The 12,251-nt window shown below is 48.6% G+C and overlaps 1 protein-coding gene across 6 annotated transcripts in view; it reads right to left on the bottom strand.

Moving 5' to 3' along the window:
• Positions 1 to 11,739, bottom strand: part of LOC111938072 (uncharacterized) — a 60,498-nt gene extending 48,759 nt beyond the window's left edge. Inside the window, exons 1-2 of one of the 6 annotated variants that reach the window (XR_015276952.1) lie at positions 11,600 to 11,724; positions 10,370 to 10,493 (exon numbers count right to left, since the gene is read on the bottom strand). The gene's annotated coding sequence lies outside the window, so the exon portion shown is untranslated. Of the gene's footprint in view, positions 1 to 10,369; positions 10,494 to 11,599 lie in introns of those variants that run through there. The other 5 variants (XR_015276948.1, XR_015276949.1, XR_015276947.1 and 2 more) reach the window with 5 other exon arrangements.
• Positions 11,740 to 12,251: the final 512 nt, after the last annotated feature.

Below are 12,251 nucleotides of genomic sequence, written 5' to 3'. Positions count from 1 at the left end.
CATGTGCTGACTGCATAATCCCATACAGGGGAGTGCACTCAGCGTTTTTAAACAGCAACTGATACAAGATACCACTTAATAGTACAAAACACCAGCAGTCCCGTTAAAATCAATAGAAAATTAGATTCTATGAAAGTGCAATATGTGTCCAATTAGTTATAATTGGAGCAAATGGTGATGCAGATAAACTCCTGGAGGCAGAGGGATTTGTCCGGAACGCTCCCCGCCGGCCGCGGGTGCGGCGCAGGATGGGCCCTGGCGGGCTGTGCCATGCCCTGGGCAGGAGGGATGAGCCTCCTCATACAGGAATGTTAACTCTTGTCTAATTATGGAGCTGCTCCGAGCCGGCAGGATGGCTCTGGTGCACCACTGTGCCTGGTGAAAAACGATCGGCTGTCACACGGAAACCTCCCTGTTGGACTTGACAAATTATGCCAGCAAACCTGTTTGAGAACTAAAAAATCCTTGGACACGGTGACAGGCAGAGAAAGATGCTGTGTTATTTATTTATTTGCCCAGCAGACTTTAAGAATTGTGGCTTAGTCCCCCGGTGCTCACTTTTTCCCCCCCTGCCTGACTGTTGTTATATCAGTTTAAACTCCTTCCCACCAATTATTTCTCAAGCTTCTTTCAACTCCGAAAAACTCAGCTGCACGGCAAAATGGGAACTAGGTTATGCAATTCTAACGCTTTATTTTTAACATCTTTGGTGCAACATATTGCCCTCCTCTTTGTTTCATCTCATGACTAAAGAAAAAGAGAGAAGATCCCCGATTGCAGCGGCGCAAAGGGACATCCCCAACCAAACATTGCTCCAACCCCTTCCTGCCCTCACACTGGATGAAAGCACATCACTTGCAGTACAACAATTATTAATTTGCAGCAAATTTTTTAATATACACACTATCAAGTAACAGTTATTTCACCAAAAAGTATTGGTTCAGAGCTAAGCAGCAATAACTTTCTCCAGGGTTCATATTTTCTTATTTTAAATTAGTTATTCAAATTATTAAAGACTTACGGGCACAGAGAGAAACAAAAACCCTCATGTTTACCCAGACCTGAAACCTTTTTTGCATTACTGGACACAGTTACTTACACTGTTAAAAGAACTGTCTCTCAAGAAAGGGAAAAAAAAAAGAAGTGGCAGCTTTTATTTGTTACGCTGACTCAGCCAAATGGTGGAACAAGAAACATTAAGCCCCAATCCATAACTTTTGTGGCCGCTCAAAGGACGTATTCTTCCTCGACACTGATAAAAGTTTAATATGTAGTTGCCCAGGTTTTTAATAAACTTGTCAACAAAAGAGCAAGGCAAATTGATGGGGACCTTCCCAGGAATAAATTCAGTTTCAAATAGGCCAAATGAGCGTGGAGGACAGGGAGGGGATGGTGCACGGGCGACTTTTGCTGGGCTTTGCAAAAATGGCACAATAGATTTCAGCGGGTGCATCTTATTGTCTCGAAGACAAGGCTTTCGGACAAAGCTGGCTTAATTTAAAGAAGCCAAAGTGGTTCAGCACAGCCCTGACACCGTGAGGGACAGAAGGGGCAAAGCCTGGACATAAATACTCATCTCACCCTGCACGTTCCAGTCCCCATCCCACTGCAGACCTGCTCAGGGGCAAGCTGCAGTGTTGCTCCACGATTTTATCCCCAGTCTCCCACTGCACACATTTCAGGACATCCTGCAGGTATCACCTGCACAGCCACCTCCTCTGTCTGGCCAAACCTTTCCCGCTCCCTGCTCCATCTTTTCTCTTCAAATACTCTGAGTTTAATTCAAGCACAACACAGTTTTCCTCTGCTCTTTCAGAAGCTGTTTCACTTTCCTGCAGTCCTCACTTTCAGGGACCCTACATCCCCATGGCCACGAGCTCCAGGCACTGCCCACCTCCTGTCAGGTTGGGAGTGAAATGACCGCATGAGATTCATTACTTTCTGCTAGCTTCAATCAAGTTGGTGTCTTAAATTATTAAGACTTGGGGGTTTTTTGTTAATTTGTTTACCCGAGGTAAACACAAATATTAAATCAGAGCTTCCAATAGTCTCGCTGCCAGGAAATTAACAAGCAAATTAACCCGCAGCCTCCCAGAAGGGAACACCAGTCTTTTCATCTCAGCAGCTCTTTGTGACACTTTGCTTCCCATGCCACCATCTCTCTCCTGACACCTTCCTTTGCTTGCACCAAACAGCTTGAAAAGCCAAAAGCCAAGTCCTGTGTCCAATGCCAGGTCACAGCTCAGATTGGAAGCGCTGTCCCGGCCGTTGCGGTGAACTTTATTCTCAATTGCTCTTAGGTCACTGGATTCCTGCTCCTGTGGCTTTATCCGACTCCCCAAATGCCAGGGTTGACTTGCCTATGTAAGGTCTTTGCAGGGATGGCTCCTGTCCTTACAGCTGCTGGGTGACTTCTGCGGTTGGTGGTCACGAGTCCCACGCCTCCTGGCTGCCCAGATGCCACCTAATCCTGTCCCCCCAGAAGGGCAGCTGAGAATGAGCACTATTTATAGCAGTTGTTCCCCAGTTCCCCCAGGCTCATCAGGCTGCCCAGGGCTTTTTTAGATAGCGGCACAGGTCCCAGCACAGGCCATATCTGGGCATGGTGAGGCATTTACAGGCACGGCTCTGTGCTTCAGGAGAAAAAAGGAAAAGGAAAAAAAAGGAAAACCCTGCATCTGTTGGAGATGTCAGTCGCCTGCTTCCCTTGAGCCTCCTGAGCACCACCAGCAACTGTTCCAACTGCTAAAACCTTTGACTATCAAATCCTGCTTTAGTCAAGACATATCTATGTCTGAAAGCCTTCCCCTTGCACACAAGGGGGTCATCCACCAGCGCTGCTCCTCCGTACAGACCGCTCTGGAAAAATACAGACTAACCCAGGGATGCTCGCTGGTGCTGCTTACACAGTGCAGGCAAAAACACCTCAACAGCATCACGGGGTGCTGCAGTGCTCAGGAGACAGCAGCCCACAGGGACACTGCTCTGCCTGTAGGTGCCCACCAAGGTGCTGAGGGCTGGGCACAGACAGCTGGTTAAGCCTGGCATAGCCCGATATCGGCAGAGTCACCCAGCAGCGCAGGATCACGGCCACGCTGGTGACCAGCAAGCATGGGGTGATGCCCACAGTGCTGGGGCACCCCACAGACCCCATCATCCCTCATCCTACTGGGATACCTCCCAGGCATCCATGGCTCCATGGGCTCACAGTTGAGGTCCAGCCTCCACACCTGACACCTTGCACCTGTTCCAAGGTGTGGGGAGCACAGATGAGCCTCAGCGTGACAGCACGATGGCAGAGGGGCACAGTCCAGACAGGCAGTGCCATCTTGCCACATACACACCAGACAGAACTCTGCAAGCCAATGCCAACCAAACCAGAACAATCTTGGCCTCACATCATTGCCTTGGCCACCTCCTCCTTCAGCCTCACAGTGCAAACACAGTTTCAACAACTCCTCAGCAAGAACTTACTTTGCCTTGGAGGGAAACTGAGGCAGGCGAGCTACACAACTTGTCTGCAGCCCCAGCGAGCCAGCAGGGGAGTCCATGCTCCCTCTTGGCTCCCATCCTTGGAGCGCTGGGCTGCTCTCAGCGTGACCCCCCGCATCCCAGTGGGAAGGCAGCTCTCAGCATCGCTGCCCGCTTGGCTGAGGTCAAGAGCAACTTCAGCATCACGCGGCAAACGTTTAACCCAGCATCTTCTCTGGGAGGCAGCCACCAGTGCGGCACTGAAATCAGCCCTGGGCTTTCCAGGGAGGGATCCGAGCTGAGGAACAAGGATATTTCTCTTGCTAGGAACACACCACCCCCTCACCCACAGTCACTGCTAAGTGCAAGATGTGGTGAAAGTCTTTAAAAATAGATATATTCCCAAGCAATTCATGCCGCTTGCATCTGGCAGGGCAAACCTAGCATGGAAGCTCTTTCTTACTGACTAAAAAGGATTGTTAGCAGCTCGAGGCTCGTGCAACCTTGACTCTCTCCTCCTCTCTTCAGGGCCTTCTCTTGTTCTTGGCCTAAACCAGTCCTGGGAAACACAAGGGAAGCCCTGCCCAGCTAGGCTGGTGTCAAAGGCAGGGAAAGATACTGCAGTGCAGTGCTGATCTCTTCTGCAATCGGACGTGCAGACTAGCCCGAGTGCTGAGTCAGCACAATTTCTTTTTTGATTGGTTGATCTGAGTAACATATTTTCAATGTATGCTAAAGGGGCAGCAATTAATACCTTTTCCCCCTTTCCCCACTTTCCCAAACTGCTTTGAATCAAATGCACAAATCTCACCCCCAAAGTCACACTCTGGTCCTAAATATTCTGAGGCTCTTTCATTTTTAATTTAGGGCATTAAAAAAAAAAAATTTGCAATCTAAGCGATGCTCACTTTGATCGACTTGTGCTGCTGCAGCTAAAATATCTGTCCTGCAGGTCAATCTAATCATGCTTAATAGCAGTTTATTCTTCAATGCAACATTTTTCACGTTGGGTCGACAGTTTTAAATGAGATTGCTGATGCACCCCTTTACTAATGCTTTTACCAGGGCCAGCACATCCCTTGAAATACTTGTGCAATAAAATGCTTTATTGCTCTTGATGAATGCACTATTAAACTTGAATTGCAAACATGCCCCCCCTTTTTTAAAAAATAAAAAAAAAATAGAGGGTGCTAGAATTTATGGGACCACCTGTCTCCCAACATTAAGTAATAGTAACAACTGTAATAATGGATCATCAATGTAACAAACACTCAGAAGTACAGAAAAAAGAAAAACCCGCCAGGGAAAACCGCATGGCACAAATTTGTCCCTGTGCTCTCATGTGCACGTGCGAAATATCCATCTTATACCTGCCGGTAGTTCCGCTTACATGCGGGGAATTCATCTCCAGAACGGCTGGATTTTGTGAGGCATAGAATAGAAAAATTTAACTAATTTGGTCCACTGGATTTATGGCTTTTACAATTCTCAGAGCTCCTGTTTCTGCGCCTGGCGCTGCACAGTCCTCAGCTGGCAGGATGGATGGGCGCACCTGAGCGTCCCAGCGCTGCAGGTCCAGCACGGGTGCTGCTCAAATCACACCCACCACAGCACTCAAGGCCAGGAGATGCTCACCAGTTTATAAAAAGTTTAAGAGAAGCGGTTTTAATTTAGCTGTAAAAGAGAGCGGGCCCATTGCAATGTAACAGCCGCGGGTTTAATCCAAAGAGGTGTAAATGGGATGAAGAGCAGAAGAACGGCACAAAGTGGTTGGCAAAGGCCTGTGGCCATCACCTGCTTCCATTGGTGTCAACAGCAAGGCTGCCATCGCTCTTGGGGGCCCACATCCACCCCATTTCATTTTTAACATCATCCAAGCCCAGGCGACACCATCCATGGCAAAGCCTCCCCTGCCACCTCCGCTGCCACGCTGCGAGACAGCGCTCAGAATTATACCTTTGAAAATATTTACATAAAAAATAAATCTGAGCACTTAGCGACTTCCTAAAGTTAGCAATTCCATGTGATTAACAAGCGTATTAATTCAGAGAGGCGGGGGGAAGGAGATAAAAATTGCATTACAAATGCAGGTATCTGCTGTAAATCAAACCATGAACACCTTTGCAAGAGCAACATGCAGTGGCACAGGGGTTTTAGTGTAACCTGTGCTGAGAAGGGGAAGAAAACAGAGAAGGAGGGAAGAAAAAAGAAAATAATAATAAAAAAATAAGAAAATAGAAAAAAGAAGACAGGAAAAAAGGAAAAAAAAAGAAAAAGAAAAGGAACAAAGGAAGGAGAAGGGAAATGAGAAGGAGTGGGACAAAGGGTCAGCAAAGAAAGGAGGGGAATTTCATATATAAATTATATATTAGATATAATGTTGTCTGATATTCAGAATGGTGAGAATTGTCCTCATTTTTCATCCAGAGACTCAAGGTAACATTGCTGATTTACAAAGGAGCAGAACTGCAGTCCTGCGTGGTACCAGGTGCCTTCTGCCTGGGTTCAGCTCCCAGCATCCACCAGTTTTGTATTTAAGTCTGGCCCCAAAATGGGGCTGGACACTCACAGGACTGATCCTTGTGAGGTCATGGGGGCCAAGGATTGTCCCCAGGCAGGGTGGCTGCTGGTGGGGCTGAGCTCAGGGGATGCTGCATCCCTGCAGCTGGGTCCTGAGGGACTGCGCTGCTGCCAGCCAGCAACACCCCAGCTTTTCAGGGCCCAGCACAGCCAGAGAATCAGCAAAAGCCAACAGGATAATGTGCAAACCATCCATCCTCCAGTGCAAACCCAGCCTTCCCAAAGCCACCTGGCAAAAAAAGCAAAGGCTCCTCCTCTGCTGGGAAGGGGCTCAGCACTGCCCACACCTCCATCAGCCATGGTATTTAATTTAAACAACAATAACAACAACAAGAAGCACCTCAATAAACCCCACAAATCCTACAGGTAGGAAATCTCCCATAGCCCAACCTGCCTTTCCTCACCCTCTACTCACGAGCACCTGCTTGCAGTTCAATCCCTCTTGGTGTACCTGGAACAAGCGATGGTGGTGCTCACCATGAACAGACACAGATAAAGACTTCCCAAAATCCCAACTCAGAACCTCACCTGTTCCTCATGCCGAGGGGAGGATGCTGCCATGGTAAAGACTTGATTAACCTCTGCATGACATGTCCTGGCACCACACCAACCAAACGATGAGGAGCCCGTGAGCAAGACCAAGACAGGATTGTGATTGCAGGAAAATCACTCAAAAACTAAGTGCTGCCGTCAGCGGCCCCACAGAGATGGAAACCGGAGTTTGGGAAACTGGAGAGCGGCTTTTTTGAGGAGTTCAGCTTTGCACATCATTGCAACTTCACAGAAACATGAGGAAATTTGGGGCTGAAAGCTTTAAACCCTCAGATGTGACTCCCGCCTAGGTAGAACATTAAAAGTGTCTCTAAACCAAATTCCTTTTATCTTGCCACATTATTGTAGGATCCTGGAAAAATAGCTAACTATTTTACATTGGAAAATGTTACAAAGGAAAAGGCTTCCAGAATTAAAGGGTCTAACTTTCTTATTTTCCTTTGGGAAAATAAGACCCCTATATTCAGGGCACTCCTCTGGCTTTAGCTATGATCCACTGACTCGATGGCTCACACACTGACAGGGAAGGTCTCCTTCTCACCAGTTCTAAACACAAAAAGTTTTAATGCGGGAAAGATTCAAAAAGCGGAATTTGCAGACTAATTTAAAGCTAAAACACACCCAAGTCACAACTGTTGTCTCCTTTTCCTCTCTCTTCTTCTCCCCCCACCCTCCATCTCCTTTTGTTATTCCAAGATTCAAAGATCAGCCAGCTCTGTTTGCTATCCAGCCTTATTTTTGGGGTAAAAAGGGTCGATGGGGAAGCAGGAAAAGGGAGCGATTGGCCTGCATCCCTGTTAAAACCCAGGAGCGGACAGCCAGCTTTCCTCTGGCATCGCCTTTCAAAGCCCATGCCGCAGTCAGCATATTGAATATTTAATGTCCTGATGAGCATTTCCACCTGCTGACACAGGCAAAGTGACAGAACAATACACGCGCTGGAACAAGATCATCAATTGACTCCCCAGTCAGTCTGCCGGGTCAGGCAGTTAAAAAAAATAATAATATAAAATAATCTGTCTGTCTTTCTCCCCCGCCTTGCCCGGGGTCACACATTGCTCCTCTGAGAAGGATTCCCACCTGAAATACATACTTCTTTACATTCCATAGCTTGCCAGGTTCATATGGGCATATAAAGAAGTATGTCTCTCAAGCAGGTAGTTTCAATATGCGCATTTATATGGTCACAGGAGGAAAAATAACGCTGATTTACAATTTACATCCTGAGAGTGAGTTACGGCTCAGTTCAAACCAGCAGACTTTCCTCCTGCCCAGCCCATGTGCAGACAGACACACAGCCCAGCTCCCGATCCTCGCCGGTAATGCTGGGCTGAGCCCTCGGCAGGTGATGGATTTTGGGTCCTGGGAAGGGGAACTGCATCATTCGCTGGACACAAAGCAGCAGAGGTCCAGTGGCTGCCCTGGCAGGGGCTCTTTGAAACCTAAACGGCACAGAGTAAAAGCCAACCTCCCACTCCACCTAAAAAGTAGGTGTTTCATTCTAAATCATAAACTTCTAGCATTTAAAAAAGACCAAAATGTGGTTTAGAGGAAAGCCTTTGCTGTATACGCACACAGGTTTCATTTCAGACAAAGCCATGTGGGAGAAAGTTAAATATGTATCAATTCCCAATTGCCACCATCCTACAATTTGGAAACAAAAAGCCAATTTGTTTTCAGAAAGCCAAGAATCGAATGGCCAGCTACTGATTTACAAACCACCGGGAAGGGCTGCTCCATTCACCAGAGTGAGAGAACTCATCAGCCCCAGACACGCGATTGCTTTATCAGTAAGTAGAGATTAAAGCATAGGAAGAAGAAAGCATCTTACCTAGTGAATCCAATGATTTTTCCTCTGCTGGTCACTGGGAGCGAGACACTACCCCGCAGACAAGCAACCCCCAAAAGATAGCACATGCCTTTTGGTGCGTTCAGGGCATTAAAAATAAAAAATGATAATGAAAAATTGCTTCTAATAACTCATCCGGTTGAGCTCCACGCCAGCTAAGGGGCTTTGGGAAGACCTGCAGACATAAAAGGCAGGCAAAGCGAGATGCTGGGAGCTCGGGCCAAAGCCTCGCCGAGTTCTCCCCGCAGCCCTGGTCGGTGCCGCGCCGTGCCCCGTGAGGCTCGGTCCGCACGCATCCCTGTCCCTGCCCCTGCCCCTCTCCCTCGCCTCCCTCGCAGCCGTGCTGAGCTTTAAAGCTCCCTGAACAATGTGGGCCGAGTGGCAGGGCTGCGCTGGCCGGCCGGGCTGAATGGGAGGCTATAATGGGCAGGATTTAGGCAGGAGCGCGGCGGAGGTCACGGCGGGCGCTGCCTGCTCGCTCAGCAGGGCGGGCACGGTGCCTCCTCACCTGCGCCCGCCGCGGACAGCGCTCGATACCAATTTACAGGCAAATGTGCAATGGCTGCCTTCGTCTTAATGAATTTTACCGTTCCTCACAGTCTTCTAATGAACCCTTTAAAGAGGGTTTAAGTAAACTTAGCAAGTGGCAAACTAAGCACTTTGGAATACCTAATTGCATCGATGCTTCTCGCTGCTTTTTAAAATATCACCGCCAGCTGGGGAGCAAATATTTCCCTGCGCCCCATCGACTTCCAGCATCACTGGAAAGCAAAGGCCGCATGGAGCCCGGGTGTAAATCCGCTGTGCTCAGCCCCAGCCCCCAAAATCGCTTCACACCCCTCACATGCCTCGCTTCTGGCTCTGTGCAGCTTCCCTCTCATTGCCTCAGTTTGTTGGCCCTTTTAACCATCATTATTTGTCTCATTTGAAGGCAAATTTCAACCTTTGGTTTGGATTAAAGGGAAAAGAGATGGAGCTGTGGCACTGGTGTAATGCATGACTGCAGTGAAATTAAAGCAAAGGGAGAGCTGAAAAGTGTAAGGGAAAGTCTGAGTGATTCAGATTAAAAAAAAAAAAAACAACAACCAAACAAACAACAAAAAGTGTTAGTGGTGGGGTGTTGCACAGCCAAGCACTCCATGGTATTGAATTTCCTTCAGACTGACAGCGGTAGGACAGCTACTAGACTTCTTGGGCTGTTAAACATCTGCACCTTGTACCCAGTTTGATTTCCTCAAATGCATTTGACATGGGCTGTCCTAAACAGTCCCCAAATTCTGCAGACCAGTGGGACAGCAGCTGCCAGCCACCTAAAGCGAGCCCTGTGTAAGAGCTTTTAAAAAATGACCTTTTAAATCCTTACTAGAACCGAAGACAATGACACAACCACAGCAGCAGAGTTCATCGTGGCGATTTAAATTTGCTTTGAGGATCTGGGTGGAATCTTATGCTTTTCAGGGTTGTGCCTTTTGGTGGAGGAGCAGACAAATGGCCATGATGGTGCCTTTAATGTAACATCAGAGGCACCCTGTGGATCCCATCCTCCAGCTACCACCAGGAGTAGAGTGATGGTGGGTGAACACCAGCCACTATCCTCAACCCACTTGGTCTCGCTGAGCTCCTACGCTTGCTCTTGGCAGAAAAACATGCGCAATAAAACTGTGGCTGTTCTGGAGAGAAAAACGGATGGAGACCTGGATCATGCAGAGGCCAAGGGTCAAATAAAAGGGGAGGGAAGAGCCTGAGGTATTGCCTGAAGGCGAAAGGGGAAGGAGCGGGGTGAGAGGGACGGAAAGCAACATGCTGTATATTATCTCCCAGCTCTGCCCCAGGCTCAAGGTGCTGCTCAGGTCCAAGTGGCTAAGTCAAACTGAAGCTGTGCAGCACAAACCTTTGGGGACTTTGAAGTCAGCCCCTGTGCAGGGCTGGGCACTGGAGAAGTGAGACGCCAGCGGGGCCAAGGTGGAGGCAGGCACTTGTCCCAGCACAGCCCATGGCAGAGAGACTGGGCTCAGACCTTGGGAGCCACAGACACAACCATCTGCTCGAGAGGAACCCAGCAATTAAACTGACAGCACAAATCACAGATTTCTGCCTATACAATTACACAGTGCACACTCCCTCCGGCACAGGCACACATATACCTGTATCCACACTCCCCACACAGCCTGGAGATGGGCTGTGTCTGGGTGATACATTACACCTGCTTGGATATAGCATTTATATACCTGTGCATAAAGATGCTTATAAAATATCCATATGCATGCTATAAAACATACCTAAATCTGCCTGAGTGTGTGTGCACCACAGTATCCACCTCACCAAACTGGTGCCTGTATATTCATGTGATAGGTACCGCCACTATCATATAAAATATAATGACCACAGTCAACTCTGAGTTGCAGAAGCAATAACAGTCAATTGATGCTACACTTCATGTAACCTGAATTCCAAACCTTTGCAGGGAAACCTAACTTCTCCTCCTCCCCATATTCCCTTTCCGATCATCCACAAACCATGCGCTTGTAATTAATACTCATTTCTCAGCATTTTAAGAGTTAATCACCACAGCATTGAGATCATTGCAAGTTAGGCTAAGTTTAACCACATTTCACCCTTTTGCTCTGCCTGATATCAGCTCATAGCACTAGTTTGTTGCAAATAAATAAATAAAGCCCCAATCCCCCCAGGTGTCATTAGCCAGCCTGTGTCTGAATTAGGCATTTAAAGGCCGGTTTAACCTTGCAGAACGGTTGCATGTCAAAGTTCTAACATTTCAGTTCAGATTATTCTAGTGCACTGCTTGCTCTGCAGTTTGTTAGTTTTTGTTGGTTTTTTGTTTTTTTCTAAAATGCGGAGTATGCCACGGCAGAACAAAAAAAAAAAGAGGGGGGGTGAGGTTTCCTAAGCGATCCACAGATTAAACACACATCCAGCACATCCCCACACAGACACACACACACACACACATACATTTGTCGGATGCAGAAGCCCACATTTAAGTCCCCGGGTAAGTTGGATGGGCACTCAGTCCTGCATTGGCCAGGAAAAGTGTTTAAACCAAGCTGAGCTGGTAGCGGTTAAAGGCAAGACAGAGAGCAGAAGAGAGGGGAAAAAAAAAAAAAAAAAAAAAAAAAGAAGACATACCAGTTAGGAGCTTCTGTTGCAGCAGAGGACTCACCAGAGCACTAGCTGAAAGCTGAATCAGCTTTCGAGAGTTAGGGATGCATAGAGGAGGGTCATGGAATCACAAGGTAATAATGCGCTTCATGCTGCAGCCGTCAGCCTTCTCCTTATAGCCAATCTCTAATGCAGGAAGGGAACAGAGAGCAGGCCCAGGGATGGGATTAGTCCTCACTTGGAGGGAAAAAAAAAAAAAAAAAAAAAATTAAAAAAAAAAAAAAAATCCACCAGGCAAACCCTCCCCTCCCACCCACCCTTACCTCGCCCCCGCCGCCCAGCACCGCCACAAGTCCATCCCTGGGTGGCCGCGGCTGCAGCGCGGCGCAGCGCGGTGCCGCGGGGTGCGGGGAGGCAGCGCGGTGCCGCGGGGGCTGCGCGGGGCGGGCGGGGAGCGCGCTCGGCCAGCGCCGCGGCCAGCCGGGGGTTAAGGAGCAGCCACCGTGCCCGCCCGGATTGCAGCACACCTTGATGCGAGAGGCTGCGCCGGCACAAGTGCCTGCGCCCCCCCTCCCTTCCCTCCTCCTCCTCCTCCTTGTCACCCCCCCCCCCCCATCTCCCGGGGGTCAGCCCGGGCTGGGGGTCAGGCTGCGGGGGGATGCACACGGCTGGGGGGGCT

The sequence above is a fragment of the Cyanistes caeruleus genome, chromosome 16 (assembly GCF_971803275.1).
Source record: "Cyanistes caeruleus chromosome 16, bCyaCae1.hap1.1, whole genome shotgun sequence".
NCBI classification, from domain to species: Eukaryota; Metazoa; Chordata; class Aves; order Passeriformes; family Paridae; genus Cyanistes; species Cyanistes caeruleus.
Note: the sequence above shows the minus strand (reverse complement) of the source record. Positions and strands in the feature narration are given on the sequence as shown.